At 37.2% G+C, this 12414-nt stretch overlaps 1 protein-coding gene across 13 annotated transcripts in view; it reads right to left on the bottom strand.

Moving 5' to 3' along the window:
• The window catches only part of LOC115211639 (pleckstrin homology-like domain family B member 1), a 487008-nt gene that overhangs the window by 164716 nt on the left and 309878 nt on the right, over nt 1–12414 (bottom strand). The window lies entirely within an intron of this gene.

The raw sequence follows: 12414 nt of genomic DNA, 5'->3' as shown, positions 1-12414 counted from the left end.
GGTGACATGGAGGAGGAAGAGGAGGAGAGGAAGCAGGGGAAGAGATAACGACCTGCAACACAGAAGGCAAGTGGAGTTTCTACATGTCCACCTGCTGCAAAACAAACCAAATCTATGGATGGAATAAGGTTCCAGCCAGTTGGAAGATGACATAATGATGGTATGGTACTAAAAACCTGGGACTGGCTTGAAAAGATTGAAAGACAGTGGGGAGCAAGCAACAATAACAAGTAGTGAGAGAGAAAGATGTTCAGGCAGACTTTATCAAGGAGAGAAGCTAAATGTAAGAGGTTTACCAATGTTGAAAGCTTCTTTTACCTAGATCACCTAATCAGAAGTAGAATGGGCATTCCTGAAGGAAAGTAGTTAAATTAAGATAATAACCATCATTATCAACATTTAATGTTCATGTTCCTTGAAGGCATGGATACTTTGGATAGATCCAACAAGTCTGTGAACTGCATTATGCTTCAGTATCTGCTTTGGCATAGTTTTGAAGGCTGGAGGTCTGTCTTATTGCCAGCTCTAAGAATGAGGTGCAAAAAAATTATTTTTCTAAGTGAAGAGCAGATTGTATGATACTTGTGTATGAAGTGGGATGCTGCATGATAGCAAAACATGGGAACTGAATGCAGAGGCTGGTGGGAAATGAGACAATTGAGCCCTGTTATATGCGTAATGTTAGTGTGCATGAATGGAACATAAATGAGCTAAGTGAAAAACTGATATAAAAGGAAAATGATGTAGTGTGAAAGAGAGACTGTGTTGATATGAACAGGTGATGCATAAGAAGGGTGGCAGTTGGATTCAGAAGTACTGAATGAAATAGATGGAACCTGTTGAAGCAGAAGACCAAGGAAGTTAAGTGGTGGGAAGTTGTAGCAAAGAACACCTATCCAACCCACATATGCATATAACTGGATGGAAATATAAAGATCATTGGCATATTTTGTATCAAAAATGACAGTAGTTGAGCTTTTGTTTTTTTTTTACTTTACTTAAAGTTTTCCATATTTTCATAAGAGTTCCTTGCAGTTTGTCAAACAAAAATATGAAAAAAATATGAAAATGTGTTTTTAATATAAAATATTTAAAAGAGAAGCTCTTCTTTTCCTTTCATAATTTATATATACCCACACACATCAATAAGAATGTTTTCCTCCCTTCCCCACTAATTGTTTCAGCTTACAACCATCTCCAAGGTAATTGTTTATTCTCCCTACAGGATATTCCATTTACTCTATCACATTTGTACTGACTCATAAGTCTCCTTGTAACATTTCTTCCATTTTTTTTTAAATCTTGGAGGAGACATTTCCTTTTATGCTGTCTAAGCAGAATTTAGTTCTAGCTTCATATCAAGAGCTGTTTGTGTGTACTTTTATATGGATAGTCCAAGGGGAGCTTGTAAGTCAAGGAAAGAGCACACCTAGACACAGTACCAAGAAATACAGCAATTAACATATTTTTAATATATCATAAATTTGCATGAAACTGTTTTGTGACATTGCTTGACTGAACAAACTTCTTAATTGATAATAATGCACTGAAGGTAGTGAGCTGACGGAATTGTTAGCATACTGGCAAAATGCTTAGAGGCATTTCATCCATCTTTACATCCCAAGTTCAGATTCTGCTGAGATCCACTTTGCCTTTCATCCTGTTGGGGTGACAAATTAAGTATCAGTTGAGCACTGGGGGTCAATCTAATCGACTTGACCCTTTCCTTGAAATTACTTGCTTTGTGCCAAAATTTGAAACCAATTTGTAATAGCACGTTAATATACATGTGTGTGTGTGTGTATCCTTGTCTTGATAACAATCTGTACACATTCCTTTATTTATATCTTGTCTTGTATATCACTCTGTGTAAAAGACCAGTTTGGGAATGCAGCCATGGATTGACAACATAAAAATGGATGAACTATAACGTTGGAGCCTGCAATAAGCATGTGTGAAGTTCTTTACTAATCTAAAAAAAAAATTGTTAGCCTGGTGCATTTGTATTAACAGAGTGCTTATGAAGTATTTTGCTCAGATCACTAATCCCTCATTGATAACTCTTTATATATCTGGTTTCCATAGTTTCCATTTACCAATTCTATTCACAAGATTTTTGGTTGACCTAAGCTTTTGGTTGAAGCAGAAGACACTCAAGACACTATGCAGACAGAAATTGAGACCATTTATACACATACACATACATGCAAGTGAGTGAACAAACTAAACAGACTAACATCCAACATCTTTGGTTTGAGTTATAAATATCTAATAACAGTTTGACTTAGTTCCACATTATTTAAAGTTTCATGGATGTAGGACATGTTCCCTTCGTTAGATGTTCCACACAAAGTGGAGAGAATTTAAAAGGAATTTTAAATGACTCCTAGATATTTAGGTCTCCATTAGTTATTTCAGATCACATGATTGCTTTTGCTCTCTCCATCTTTAATTGTTCATTTGTTTACAGGTAGAACACTACAGGAATCAGAACATAATGTTTAGCATGGAACTTACCTGAGTGAAAGTAGCATAAGGCCAGATGTGGGGAGCAGAGACATCTATAGTAGTAGTAGAAGAAACAGAGAGAGAAAACAACACATCTGTGGGTCAGGTGCTAGAGTGTTTTGATGAATGACTTTGAGAAATCAGTTGAGGGGCTTTGTTCTGGATACAACATAGGATATCTGCAGGTATGTGCAGCAGCAACACTGTCCCGAAAGAGGTAGCAGTACTCTATTGCAGGTTTCACCTCATCTTTGTAGGGTTTTAACAGTTACTAGGGGCTGAAATATTTTCTGGCTCTGAAGAGGAGAGCCAGTGGTTGTGGCCTTCTTCAGAAGTTTTTGCTATGTTGAGAACATGAAATCACTTGGAGACACTTTGAGATAGAATTTGCAGTGATTCAGAGGGTTCTGGTGGCCTAACGAAGATCCATGTGATTGCAAAGTGGAGTTCTTAACCTGATGGTCAGGTCTGAACTTACATTGGTTGTATGTTATGTACTGTAGTGTTGCTGATAGCAGACGGATTATGAAGAAGGGATGCATTTAGGCTGTCAGGAGACAAATTTCTTGCAGATCAGTGTATGGTTGGTGATTAATGTACAATTGTGATTAAGGTATGATTGGTGGTTAAAGTAGGGTTGTTGACTAACAAGGATGTGCAGAAGTGTAAGAAAGGATGGATGCCTGTAGTACTCCATTCAAGATAATATAGATTGTTGCCATATTATTTTACAATAAATAAACCTAACAAGTTGTGAGCTTCTATTTCAAAGTTGCCTTGTTTGGTGAGCTTCTTTACAAGACATAGTCACCTATAACAAGTAACTAGTACGTATTAGTTGTCCACCACTTAAATAGTTGAGTTATTTTGACTGACTAACTAGAAAGTCTCAATCATTTCAAGCACTAGTATTATTGACATTAAGTATAACCTATTTCATTACATGATACAGCTAACCTGGTTGTAGACTTCTAGTGGTACAACTGACTGATTTTCATCCAGAAGAGAAGCTTTTTCAATCTGAAACTATTTTTTCCATCAATTCATCCAGCTATAAAACATGAAGAAATGGATATAACATCAGCCAACCACCAAACCATGGCTAACACTGATAAACATCAGGAAATGGCCATAAAAATACTCCAAATATTATCTGAAAAAATTCTATCATTATTATGTTTAATTGGTAAATGATAAATCCAAGAGTTAAAGAAACTAGTTTTTAGCTCTGTTTTTTTTTTCTTCTTTTTTTAAGTACTAGAATTAACTTAGAACTTATTATTTGACATTTCCAGATGCAAGCAATACAAACATGCAATATAGCCCAGTCATGGTGACAGCAGAGAGTAGATAATTTCAATAACAGTAATTTACTATGTCTCAAACTGATTATTTCAATTCTAGATAGTGTGTATGCATGCATGCACACACACATACACACAATCATTGTTTTAATGTTCGCTTTTTCATGCATGAGTCAGATGGAATTTGTAGAGACAGATTTTCTATGGTTGGATGCCCTTCCTATTGTCAACCCATACCTATTTTCAAGTAAGGTAATATTTCCCCTGGTCTGGATATGTTTCCACAGAAAACTAGAAATTAATGACACTGCTAGTATGAGAGTGGCACTCACTTGTAACTATTATGTAATGTCAAGACAAGAACACACACACACATAGACCTGAGAGGCATCTTCCAGTTTCCATTTAGCAAATCCACTTGGTTTTGATCCACCTGGGGCTATAGCAGAAAATGCTTGACCAAAGTACCATGCTGTGACACTGAACCCCAAAACCATGTGGCTGGGAAGTGAACTTTCTGAATCACACAGCCATACCTGTGTTTTAGCAAGATCACTGTGTGGTTCAGAGAACAGATCTCTAATCTAGATAATTCTGCATAAAAAAGATATATGATCTTGAGAAAGAACTACTATCTCTGGTGAAAATATAGACAAATAATTCTCAGAGGAAGACATTATGACAGACAATACTCTGAATTTTTCCATCTTGATAAATAGCATATTTATTTGATTTTCAATAGATGAACATACAACATGTTTCCTTAACACTCATTTTTAAATACTGATATTTAAAGAAAAAATATTTGAAGTTATTGACAGAAATTAGTAGAGGCAAAGAGATGAAGGTTTTGTTAATTTTTTAAGGGAACAGAATTTAGTTGCTGTTGATATGAAATGACAACAAAAAGTCACAAAAGGAATTATTGTTTAAATTTGGAATGGAAATAAAAGAATAGACGTTTTCCAATGAATACTACATCTAAAATATTTACAGGTGCAATTCTTTGAACAGTTCAAGCATAGCTGTATGGTTAACAAGTCCACTTCCCAACCATATGATTTTGAGTTTGGCCCCACAGTCTAGAATCATTGGTAAGTATCTTTTACTATAGCCCTGCATCAACCAAAGCATTCTAACTGGGTTTGGTAGATAGAAACTGAAAGAAGCCCATTGTGTGTGAGTGTGTGTACATATTATATATATATATATATATATATATGGAAACGTTTTGAACTTTGAATTGGATGTATGAAGGGACTGGAAAAAGTAATGGCTAAAATTGTCTAACTTTTATTACAGATTTACTAATATTTATACAAGGTGACAAATATTTTTCAATTCAATTGAAATACATGCAGTGGCAGTCAGGGCATAGATCCAAATAAACGGGAAAAGAAGACTTCAATATGACATGAATCATAATATATGTTGTTTGCAGAAGTTTGGTTTGCAATTTTTGAGTAAATCAGTTCTAGACAAACATACACTCCCAAATATGTAGAGAGATTACACAGTCTAACTACATCAGTAACTAGCTATTCTACTGAATTTTAATAGACAAGCATATAGATTTTTCTTGAATGTTCCAACATATATTAACATATATTCTATTGTAAATAATGATGCTTTATAAAAACAAATATCAGAAAACAGAGAAAAAAATAGGAATTAGTTTTTAAATACGTAAAGTGAGAATGTTTAAATGAAAGTAAATGGGCTGTTACTTTATATTTTTGCTGATTGAGAGTAGTGTGCCAGACTAAGAATCTCCTAATAGACCTCAGTTCTGATGTTCTAAGACTTCAAGAAATCACAGGTCAACTTTGATCTCTGTTTCTCAAGAGTTGATAAAAATAAGAACAAAATCTCTCCTCTCACTCCAAGAATAATTTGCCATATGCTCTGAGCAACAGGAATCTTTGTGCCCTTTCATTGTGTAAGTTCAAAACAAGATAAAGGGCAGATAAATTAAACAGGAATCCTATTTAAGCCCTTACCTTTTGTTCTTCCATAACCTTTTTCAATTTGAAAAGGTTACTCCTGATTAAATGTTTACTGGGGCGTTTTATAACTACCAGAGGAATGAATTCTGAGTTTCTCTCTCTTTAGTCTTATGAGAAGTACCAGTCTTATTAGTGGTAGTAGTAATTAGGTGTCTTTCCAGTAGCTAGATATATAAATTTAATATTGGTGATCAGACACAAATACATACAGCCCTAACTAACCTGGTTAATTAATTTAAACTATTATATGCATATATGTGTGTGTGTGTGTGTGTATGTTGAAAGAGAGAGAGAGAAACAAAGAAAATAACTAGTATATACATCATCATCATCATCATTTAGCGTCCGCTTTCCATGCTAGCATGGGTTGGACAGGTCAACTGGGGTCTGTGAAGCTGGAAGGCTTCGTCAGGCCAAGTCAGATCTGGCAGTGTTTCTACGGCTGGATGCCCTTACTAACGCCAACCACTCCGCGAGTGTAGTGGGTGTTTTTTACGTGCCACCTGCACAGGTGCCAGACAGAGCTGGCGAACGGCCACGAACGGATGGTGCTTTTACGTGTCACCGGCACGGGGCCAGGCGATGCTGGCAACGGACACGAACGGATGGTGCTTTTACGTACCACCGACACGGGGCCAGACAGAGCTGGCAAACGGCCACGAACGGACGGTGCTTTTACGTGTCACCGGCACGGGGGCCAGCCGAGGCTGGCAACGGACACGAACGGATGGTGCTTTTACGTGCCACCGACACGGGCCAGACAGAGCTGGCAAACGGCCACAAACGGACGGTGCTTTTACGTGTCACCGGCACGGGGCCAGGCGAGGCTGGCAACGAACACGAACGGATGGTGCTTTTATGTGCCACTGACACGGGGGCCAGGCAGAGCTGGCAAACGGCCACGAGCGAATGGTGCTTTTACGTATCACCGGCACGGGTGCCAGACGAGGCTGACAGCGGACACGAACGGATGGGTCACTTAACCCCTGCTTTCTGATATATGATTTGATTTTGATTGTTCTCACTGGTCTTTCCGGGTCTTCTCACGCACAGCATACTTCCATAGGTCTCGGTCTCTGGTCATTTCCTTGGTGAGACCTAGAGTTCGAAGGTCGTGCTTCACCACCTCGACCCAGGTTTTCCTGGGTCTACCTCTTCCACAGGTCCCCTCAACTGCCAGGGTGTGGCACTTTTTCACACACCTATCTTCATCCATTCTCACCACATGACCATACCAGCGCAATCGTCTCTCTTGCACACAACATCTGATTCCTCTTAGGTTCAACTTTTCTCTCAAGGTACTTACACTCTGTCGACTATGAACACTGACAGTACACATCCAACGGAGCATACTAGCTTCATTTCTCGCGAGCTTACGCATGTCCTCAGCAGTCACGGCCCATGTTTCACTGCCATGTAGCATGGCTGTTCGTACACATGCATCATACAGTCTGCCTTTTACTCTGAGCGAGAGGCCTTTAGTCACCAACAGAGGTAAGAGCTCCCTAAACTTTGCCCAGGCTTTTCTTACTCTAGCCGTTACACTTTCAGCACACCCACCCCCACTACTGACTTGGTCACCAAGATAACGGAAGCTATCAACTACTTCTAGTTTTCCCCCCCTGGAAAGTGACGGAAGTTGTTTTCTGCAGATTTTCAGAGGTTAATGCTCTCGAGCATCTGCCACATACAAAAACCATCTTCCTAGTTAGCCTTCCTATGACATTGCTGCACCTCTTATGTGTCCATAGCTTACACTTGGTGCATCTTATAGAGTTTCTACCTACACCTTTTCTACAGATCGAGCAGGGCCATCTACCTGAAGGCGTTTGTGATTTGTCTACCTTCCTACTTATTAGGACTTTGGTTTTAGCTAGGTTGACTCTAAGGCCCTTCGATTCTAAACCATGCTTCCACACCTGAAACTTCTTCTCCAGTTCTGATAATGACTCAGCAATTAGAGCAAGGTCATCAGCATAGAGGAGCTCCCAGGGGCATCCTGTCTTGAATTCCTCTGTTATTGCCTGGAGGACTATGATAAATAGGAGGGGGCTGAGGACTGAGCCTTGGTGGACCCCTACCTCTACCCGGAATTCTTCACTGTAAATATTAAATAAAAATGTTAAATCCTGTACCCTCTGTGCACCAGGTAGGGATCTGATTCACAATAGAAACACATCACTAAGTCAGTGAGCATGAGTATGTATGTATATATGTATACACACACACATACACGATGAGCTTCTTTCAGTTCCTACTTACAAAGCTTTGATTGGCATGGGGATATAGTAGAAGACACATGCTCAAGATGTCACATAATGGGACTGAACCTGAAGCCATATAGTTAGGAAGCAAACTTTATATCACACAGCCACTTCTGCAGAACCAGGGATAAGACACCTGATGACGACTGACAATGAAACCGATTAAAATACAGTGTTGATGTAAAAACAGATAAAAGTTTTATCTCTAAAAGTGAAAGATGATAATGCAGACAATATATTTATAATTACCTTGTAGTTAAGACAGTCAGGGAAGTTTATTAACACATAGAGCTAATTACCTCTAACATCCAACATAACAAGTATTGAATATCTACCAAAGAAGAGATGAAAACTAAACCAAAGAAATATAGAATAAGACTTCAAATACTTATCTTGACAATATGAAGATGGGCTGAAAAGTTCCTAGGCTGACAATGAAGGAGTGATGCTAGAACTGTGAAATCTTGTATGCATTAATTTCAACTCTTATCAATATCTGCATTGTTTCTTTCCAGGTAAACTGGCATTTCACTATTCAAAGAAGTCTTCAAAAGTAACTAGTAGTGATTTCTCTTGAAAATGGATAAAATTTGGCATCATCATGTTATCAAGTACCTGCAGAAAAAGGGTTTAGCCCCCAAGGACTTTCATGCTGACATGGTTGCTACATTAAGGGGTGATGCTCCAGTTTTATCAGCAGTGCAAAAATGGGAAGCTGAAGGGAGAGTTTTGAAAATGATCCAAACATCTAGACATCCTGCAACTGCCATCATCAAGGAAAACATTGACTGTGTTCACCACATGGTGACGGATGACAAGTGATTGACTATAAATCAAATAACCAATCCCATGAGAGAGTTAAGAACATCCTACACAATGAACTTGGCATGATGGCGCTTTCTGTTTGGTGGGTGCCATGTCTGCCACATCTGACACCTGATCAAAAGCATTCTGGGCTTGTCACATCACGGAAAAATCTGACATTGTTTTAGGCAGATCCAGCAGGTTTGCTTCAATGTTTCCTAACCCAGGATGAGTGTTGGGTTCATCACTTTGAGCCAGAGATAATCTATGCAGTGGAAACACCCCTCCTCACCTGCTCCAAAGAAGGCAAAGATTGTTTCATCAGTAGGGAAGGTAATGACCTCAATTTTTTGGAATGCAAAAGGCATTGTGTTTATTGATTATTTTCAAAAGGGCCGCAACATCAAGGGAAATTACAATGCCATCTTGCTGAGACAATCACAAAGGGCTATCAAGACTGTGACTGTGGATTTGAACTGGGTGATTACCCTCCCTGTTCTGATTTGGCCCCATCTGACTATCACCTGTTCTCCAACATGAAAAAACACTTGTCTGGGAACCAATATCACTGTGATAATGATGCCATATCTGCTGTTGATTTCTTTGACCAACAGAATGAAAGTTTTTTCACTCATGAGATCCAAGCACAGCAAAAGTATGTGGCCTGCAAGAGGGACAATCTTGAAAAAATAAACCTCATTTAGTCACATTCAATAAGAGTATTTTGGTCAGTCTGTGAACATGAAAATTGAGAACATGAAAATTGTTTTTGGATCCTTGGATCTTGAGGCACATCAAATAAAGCAATGAATAATAGCATGTAAATATTGGGTTGAAAAATGCTTTTGGATTTCAACCCACAATTTACTTGCTATTATTTATAGCTTTATGTGATGTGCCTCAAGATCCAAGGTTCCAAAAAAAGACACACATACACATGGAGCTGTATGAAAAGCTTAACCATTAATGTGTATTTCAACTGATTATTCACCAAACTAAATAAACTGTCAGTATTTCTATGAAATACAGATATAGTCAGAGTAGCACAGCAGTTAAATAATTTGGGGGTTTACATCAGAGAGATAGAAAACCAGCTTTTGAGATATACTGCTAGTTAAATAAATGTGTGTGTGTATGCATACCACTATTGTCATCATCATTATATGTACAGAGACAAATACACTCACATAATTACTCTGTGTGTGTGTGTTTCTGTCTATCTATCTAATGTGTGAGTGTGTGTGTGTGTATGGCGGGGGGACACCAACAGCTCTTTTTCTTGTGGAAAACACAACAGTGCCTTTATTTTATCTTTTTTCATTGTTTATTTTTTCATATCTTCACATGAGTTCGTTTTTGTATGTTTGGGAGAGTAAAGTTTCTAAATATATACCAATGTTTCCAGACCTTCACATTCACAGCTTCAAGATGAAGTAATGTTAGAATGTGTTGCTGTCTCTTTATAGAAGGCAAGGCCAATGTGATTGGTGTAGACATTACTACTACAATTTGAATTTTGACTGTTAGATTTACATGTCATTGGCCAGCTGCTTAATAAGGAGACCCTCATTTCTTACTACAATGAAAGACAATCACTCCCAGCACATATTTATGAAACAGTAAACATACACAAACAAAAACAACACCATCAAAGCCATAATTCTCAAATTATTCATCAACAAACAAAACTTCTAAATAAGTAAATGTCGTTAAACAATTAAGCTCAGAAAGATATAGAATACAGTCAACCAAAGAGTTCCTACACATCTGAGAAATCAGTGAAATTGGCAACATTTCCACCTTAAAAATAGAAAGTCTGCTTCCAGTAGTCTAAAACCTATTTGAATGTCATGATTTTCCATCCTATAGCCCCATACATTTTGAGTGAGGATATGGAATAGATGGGATTCTCCCAGTTTTAAGCTGTTGTATTAAGCCAGAAAGGAGATTGTAGAAACTTTAGCTTTATGCAATGACTCTTAGACCAAGGATTTTCATAGCTTTTAATGCCAGTCCTTTCTACCAAGGACCTAATTTTTAGAACAATATGCACATAAATAAGAACTTACAGTCCAAGAGCTATCAAATGTTCAGTATAATCAGTTGTTTCTATATCAGAGATCTGTTAAAACTACTGGGCGAGAAATCTGTATATACTTTGATATTTGTATATCCTAAAGTACTATATATGTCACATATATAGCTTCTGAAATAGTAAGTCTATTTGATACCATACTTATTAGGGAATACACTAATTATATGTTTTAATCAATTTTGAAAATAATGGGAGAAAATCAATGTTTAGAACATAATTTTACAAATAATTATGAACACTTCAGAAAGAGTAAACTTCTATACAGAATTAAAGTTGGTATCAAGTGGGTGGATATTAAAATATCTAAAGGGTATATTTTTTCTTTTACTTTTGTTTTTATACAACACAACTTCTCAATGCAAAACTTTGCTAAAAGTGTGTAAAGTCAATTATAATTAGATGTTGGTATACAGGGTTATCTTCTCATAACCTTGAAGTTCCGGGTGGTTGGTGTTAGTCTCAACCACAGTCATTGGGTGGGAGTCAAATTATTTCATCAGTGAAGCTGAAATTCTTTCAGACTCAAAAATGTGTACAGTTGGATAGCATTAAATGCATGACACCTTTAGGCATGAGGAAACATTCCTATTTACCAAAACAATTAATGGGCTGAGCGTGTGTGTGTGTGTGTGTGTGTGTGCATGTATGCGCATGTGTAAACAAAACAGATGTACAAAAGGAAACTAAATATGCAGGACAGTGAATATCTGGACATACAAGCAAGATGGATTAAGTGGACATAGAAAACAAATGGACTAACTGGACACACATGACAAATGAATTAATAACAGGGCATGGATTAATGGGATATAGTGAACATAACTAGATATACAAATTGTGTGGAATAACTAGATACAGAGGATTAAGCGTACAGCAGTACATATGGATTTATTGCTGAATATAAAAGACATGGAATGTGTTATGAGATGTGATATTCAGAAGACATAAAATATACAACAGCTAAATATTAGAGAATTTGTATGATATAAATGTGGAGAATCCAGGAAGTATAGGGGTTGACATAGGAAATACATGAACTATGGGGGAAGGGGACTTATATGAGAGAAATATAAAATATAAGTTGAATATCTAATTATGTAAACCACATTAAGCATCTATCTACATAGAGGTATATGAATTTTGAATGGCTTGGGTGCATAACATGAAGGATGGACAAACAAATATTGCTAGACATATAGAAATTCCATAAAGAGTAGACATAAAGATGCTATATAAAGGGTGAGTGTTGCACACATGCTATATAAGGAATGAACATACAAACATTACAGGAGAGCAGGAGATTCAGAAATTATATAAAAACTGGATATACAGAGGTTGTTCTATGAAACTTAGTCATTAATAAAAACAATAATATATAAAGGCTTGTCACATAGAGGTAGATAATACATAATAACTTAATACTTGGACATTAC

Source organism: Octopus sinensis, linkage group LG5 (assembly GCF_006345805.1).
Source record: "Octopus sinensis linkage group LG5, ASM634580v1, whole genome shotgun sequence".
NCBI classification, from domain to species: Eukaryota; Metazoa; Mollusca; class Cephalopoda; order Octopoda; family Octopodidae; genus Octopus; species Octopus sinensis.
The sequence above is the reverse complement of the archived record's forward strand: the minus strand, read 5'-3'. Positions and strand labels throughout refer to the sequence as shown.